Source organism: Lycorma delicatula, chromosome 5 (assembly GCF_047948215.1).
Source record: "Lycorma delicatula isolate Av1 chromosome 5, ASM4794821v1, whole genome shotgun sequence".
In the NCBI taxonomy this organism is placed as follows: Eukaryota; Metazoa; Arthropoda; class Insecta; order Hemiptera; family Fulgoridae; genus Lycorma; species Lycorma delicatula.
The window spans coordinates 147131713-147137712 of NC_134459.1; positions in this window are offsets into that span (position 1 = coordinate 147131713).

Genomic DNA, 6000 nt, shown 5'->3' on the forward strand with positions numbered 1-6000 from the left:
ATTATCGCATTTATAACAATAATAATCTTTCTTTTTTTGTTTAGCCTCCGGAATCACCGTAAGGTATTACTTCAGAGGATGAATGAGAATGATTCATATGTATGAATGTAAATGAAGTGTAGTCTTAGGTCTACCATTCCTGAGATGTGTGGTAATAATAATAATAACAATAATAATTTGATACATATATTAATTAGTATTAACATTAATATATTAACATAATATTATCAATAAGACAAGTACAATGTTAAATAAATTAAAATAGGCCTGTGCAGCTTACATACATTTATTCATGATTTTCAAATGAAAGCTAACCTTTACTTCTATTGAAGATAATCATTGCAAAACGCTTTAAGTTAGTAGGAAGCAGTCCGGTATCGGAGTGGTTGTAAAGAAGAAGAATACCTGCTTACGTTTTGAAATTGCTAAATCCTTCGTTTTCAACTATCTATTTTATAAATTCCTATCTTTGTTTTCCTACTTTCTACGTATCTTCTATCACCAATTTAACTAAACATGGAATTCTTACTATGTGACTAATCAAATTAGTTTTCCTTTTACAAGAATCTGGAAAAAATATTTTGTTTTTCTATTCATCTTAAGGCGTCTTCATTTTGTATTCTATCTTCCATCTAATTTTCAATACCATCCCGTAATATCAAGGCCCCTCTACCGTAAAGCGCTAAACTCCACATAAATAAATAACAGAAATCTTTTTAATCCTTAGATCTATATTCGATTTTATTAGACTTCTTTTTCGCAAGAAAGCTCTTCTTAGTTTTCCCATTCTGCTTTTGATCTTTGCATATCCTTTGTAATTTTACCCCATAAACAGAAAAGAATTTCTTTTGGTTCATCGTGTTCTATCCTTAATATTCAATTCTTCATTATCCTCCATTCTATCGCATTTCATTTTCACTATTTTAATAATATTTTATTATTTATTTTCAGAATGAAGTTCCATCTTAGTAATAAATCCATGCCGTTTTAGTATTTCTTAAACAAAATCATTAACGAATCGTACCGTTTTTATCTCCTATATTTAAATAGTTGCTCCACTGTCAACGTTTTCCTTCACTTCATATGTTACATCTTTTGCGAACGAGTTGGAAAGCTGTAGGTCAAACTACATCCTTATTTCACTCCTTTCTAGAATCATTGCTATTCGATTTTTATATACACCAATAAAAATTGTACGTACAAGTCCTTTTTCAAGAAATATTTCGGTCCGTTTTCCTTTAAACTAAACTTATTTTTCTGTTCTCTTTGATGCCGTTCGGGTGGCTTTATTCTTCATAAACCTGTCTATCCGGGCTTCATTTAATACACCTTTCATAATCCATATTCTGTTATCTTGTAAATTACCTCTGGTAGTTTTTCGACGTCTAAGATGTTAAACAGTGTGATATAGTTCTCGCACTTATCTGCTCTTTGATACGTGAAGTTTTTCGTAAATCTGTACTTGTTTAGCCAAACAAAAATTGCGTTCTAAGCTGTCTGTTCAGTCCTGATTCTGATAGTATATCTTCCGTCCGTACTGTCTACGTTATTTTTCCTTAGAGCTCTTTCAAACTCTGATCTCAAAATAGAGTTTCCTGTAATATCGTCATCGATTTCTTCCGTTCTTATCGATGACTACATCGGCAATTTTCGTATTAATATGTTTCAAATTTTATTTCTCTAAATTTAACAATAAAGTTTTTCTTCGTATTTTTGATAACCTGCATCTTACCCTTCCAAAAATAATACTCGCCTCTTTATGTCATCTCTGCATAAACCAATTTTATTTTTCTGCTACTTTGCTATACTACTACTTTGTTTCTGCTACATTAACTTTATTTATAAAAAATCTGATATGTACACCACACGATTTCTTGTACACCTATTAAATTACATATACACATTTAAAAAAAATTAAAAGTAGATAAAATTTTACTTCATTAATAACTTCTGACTTTTCTTTGCAAAACTTTTTTTACAATCAGAGTTAATAATTATTAATAAATCAATACATTTAAATAAATAAAAAAACAAAGTTAAAAAAAAGAAGATAAGTCGGATCGGAACCGATGTGACTTTCCCTTGTAAGATCAGAATATTTCATTTAGGGCTATAACTCTGGAACCAGTAAGAGTACCACTTATGATAAATCGTTGAAAAGTTCTCATAAGGACTTATTACTATAGTTAAGAAAAAATCCATAATCCAAAGTTTTTGGATTTTGGACACTTTTGGTTCAGTCAAAAGAGGAGGTGCACAACTAGATGTTACAACAGTTCTAAATTCTAAATTTCAACATCTTGCAGCTAATCGTCTTTGAGTAATGCGAGATATATACGTATGTACGCGCAGACGTCACGCCTAAACTAGTCAATATCGATTCTGGGATGGTCAAAATGGATATTTCCGTTGAAATCTGAAAATGGAAATTTTTCGCGATCATAATATTTCCTTTATTTTGAACAAGGAAGTAAAATAACATCATTTAAAAAATATACCATAATATTATTATTATTATTATAACCAGAATATTATTAATATATACAAATATAATACAATTAAGTTGATGTAAGACCGACTGAATTTACTAATAACCGTCTTACTGTGCAATAAATAGCCTGTACAAGTAATCTACTGCAAAGGTACTGTACAAAATCCTTGACTAGGTGATACAGAATATCGTATAAGTCAGATTATAGAATAATCTACTACGTAATGATACATTTTTTAATGTCATAAAACGTTTGATTTTGTCTAAAATAAAGGAACTTTTGTGTTCACTTTTACGGAATACAACTTCGTTATCATTTCGTGCAAGATTTGTATACAATTTAACACTTAAAAATTATTTATATTTTTAATCCGATTTAATCTCTGAACACAATAGATTAATGAACTTTTTTATATATTTTGATGGGAAGAAATTTTTGTCAGATATTCGTTTTAAGAAAAGAATTTCGAAGATATTTAGATAACACACAACTTAGGATAAAAACTAAACTTAGGAAAATTTTCACCTATCGCGGACTTCTGTTCGCGATAGTTCGAAAAGAGCAAAGTCCAATATTAATAAAAGTCAAGCATCTACTTGATCGACTTAAAGGCTAATCTAATAGAAAAAACATTTTCACCATTTTCAGATGATACGTAATGCGCTGTAGCCTACGGTACAACTATTTACCTAGGTAATAGTTTAAGTTCGGTAAACTTCTATTTCATATTCTCCGATTTGCCTTATATGACACTAGGTTGGCCGGGTTAAGTATTTATTTAAAATTTAACGATGTACCTATTGCACCATTTTATTATCTCGTTTATTTAGAATATTAAGCGTCAAATCTGTATCTTCTTTCCGTGTGTAAATCAGATTACGAAAGTTTTATTTGAAATAAATAACTACATAATTCTATTGAAAATCAACATCGATTACTTGTTACTTGCTTGTACGAAGTAAAGTATTGTGATCGCGAAAAATTTCGGTTTTCAGATTTTAACGGAAATATCCATTTTGACCATCTCTGAATCCATTTTGCTTAGTTACGGCGTGATGTCTACGTACATACATATGTAGCACGTACGTATGTATCTCGCATAACTCAAAAACTGGGTTAGGTTATGTATTTATTTATTATATTTATATAATAAATTATTTATAATTATGTTTACCCGAAATATTAACATTAATTTCGATGTAAATACTAAAATATATGCAATATATAATAGGATCTCCGATATTTAAAGGCTAAATAAATATTTTATAAAATATGGTTAAACTCTTCTATTTATGAAACGAGCTACTCTAGTTGTATTAACAAAAGACTATACCTGTTTACTAGACAGTCGGTAACCGAGGTTTAGCTTCGTTATTGTGATATAGTCAGTGATGTTCGCATTAAAGTCTCGAAAGAATTTTTACTTTAAAAATAAAAAAAATAAACACGAATTTTTTTTAAGTTGTAGCAAATATTCGACGGTGAAAAAAATTTCAGTTTTTTAATATTTGCGAAACGCACCTGGAATAAAATAATTTTTTCTACTAAGGAGATTTTTTTAATTTTTTATTCTTTTACATTTAAAAACGCCAGTGTTGTCGGGCGAATAAAAATGCAATTTTTTCGATTAAAAATAAATTAAATTAAAATTTATTACAACGATATAAATTTTAATACTGTGAAAAAAGAAATATTAACATCGTAATATCGGAAGGAATAAATCTAAGTAGCATAGAAAAGTTACATACTGTACGAAATGAATGTATGAGATACGAGCAAAGGCGTAGAGAAAATTCCCTGTTGAGAAATAACAGCCGTTACACGCGTTGTGGTAACACTGCGAAAGGATTCTTGACCCGCTCACTGCCTTGACCGAACACATCGATCCTCCAACAGCTGCTACTCAAGGACACGCCCGCTACATCTACAAGCATACGTTAGGATGGATGTATTATGTAGAAAACGCACATTCACCATCGTATAACGTCTCCATCTGTGTAATTTACAATAAAAGTTGTTTACTCGATTAAAAAAAAAACTTTTTAAATTGCCTCAATTACTAATTGATCTTTATTTGGCCCAACTCATAATGTTTAGTTACAGTATAATAAATATAATCTCTTCCTAGATCGTAATAAAAACAAGAGTAGTTTCTTCATTTTAATATTAAGCAATACATATCGTCGCTATCATATAATTAAAAGACCTCGTTTTAATCGTATTCGATCTGTTTCAAACAATTTCTTTTAAAATTATTAAACAAACTGTCACTTGTAAGTTTTCTACAATGAAATAATGAGGAAACTAGTCTTACACAGGAAATTAATTAATAAAACAAACATTTGATAACTACAAAAAATGATTTTTTTTATTAACGGTTATTTCTGGGAAACTTTAACTTAATTTATGTAGAACATTAAGGTTAATAAAACAAAAAAATGATTAAAGTGCTCAACAACAACTTGTTTTCTACTATAGTAGAAAACACGTGTGTGATTTTTTACGTTTCACATGATGTTCGTATCACTACATCTACAATCACTGAAGATGAAGTATTAATGCATTAAATGCAAGATCAGTGGATGGTCCTGATTGCACCCCTGCATTTACTATACGAAGCATCGCTGAACTAATAGCGCCAGTCTTGACTTTGCTATTTAATTTTAGTTTGAAATCTGCAACTTTTCTTGCGTGTTGGAAGAAAGTTTTTGTATCGCTTATTCCAGAAAAGGGAAACTTGCATGAAATGTGCAGTTATACGCCTGTTTCTTTATTAAATTCAATTTCTAATCTTTTGAAGAGATTGGACTACACGTATCTATATGCCAATGTAGTGAAATTCATCGATTTTTGGCAGCATGGCTTTTTGGTGAGAAGATCCACAATTTAAATGCTATCATTTGTAGCACCAGAAGTAGAGAATCAAATGTATTTTGATTTTTTTAAGGCCTTTGACTGTTCCCATCGACTTAGTTTTCAAGGAGAAATGTTACAATGGATAAAGTCTAACCGAAGAAATAGAATTTTTCAAGTCAAAGTATCAGGTAAGTTTCAAGTGATTACAGTAAAACATTTGGCGTTCCACAGGTATTCTCTATCCTCTATTACTTGTATTGTATATTAATGGCATAGGAAAAGGCATCGAGTCAAATATTTTAATGTTTGCTGACGATGTCAAATTATATTCTAAAATTAATGATTATAGGAACTTTTTAGTTCTTCAAAAGGATATTGATAAAATTTCTGTACGGTCCAGACATAATGAAATGACCCTTAATTTGGACAAGACAGTCGTGATCTACTCCAGGAAGACTTTAATGGTGAAGTACCGCTATTTAATTAACGATCCGGTAATTCAACGTGTGGAGAAAGTTCGTGACCTGGGAGTTATTTTGGATATCAAACTACTCCTGAATAGCCATGTAGAGAAGATAAAATCTAAAGCGAGACGGAATCTTGTACTGCTTTTTTGTGTGAGCCGGCCCTTTCAGCGAACTGATTCCATCTT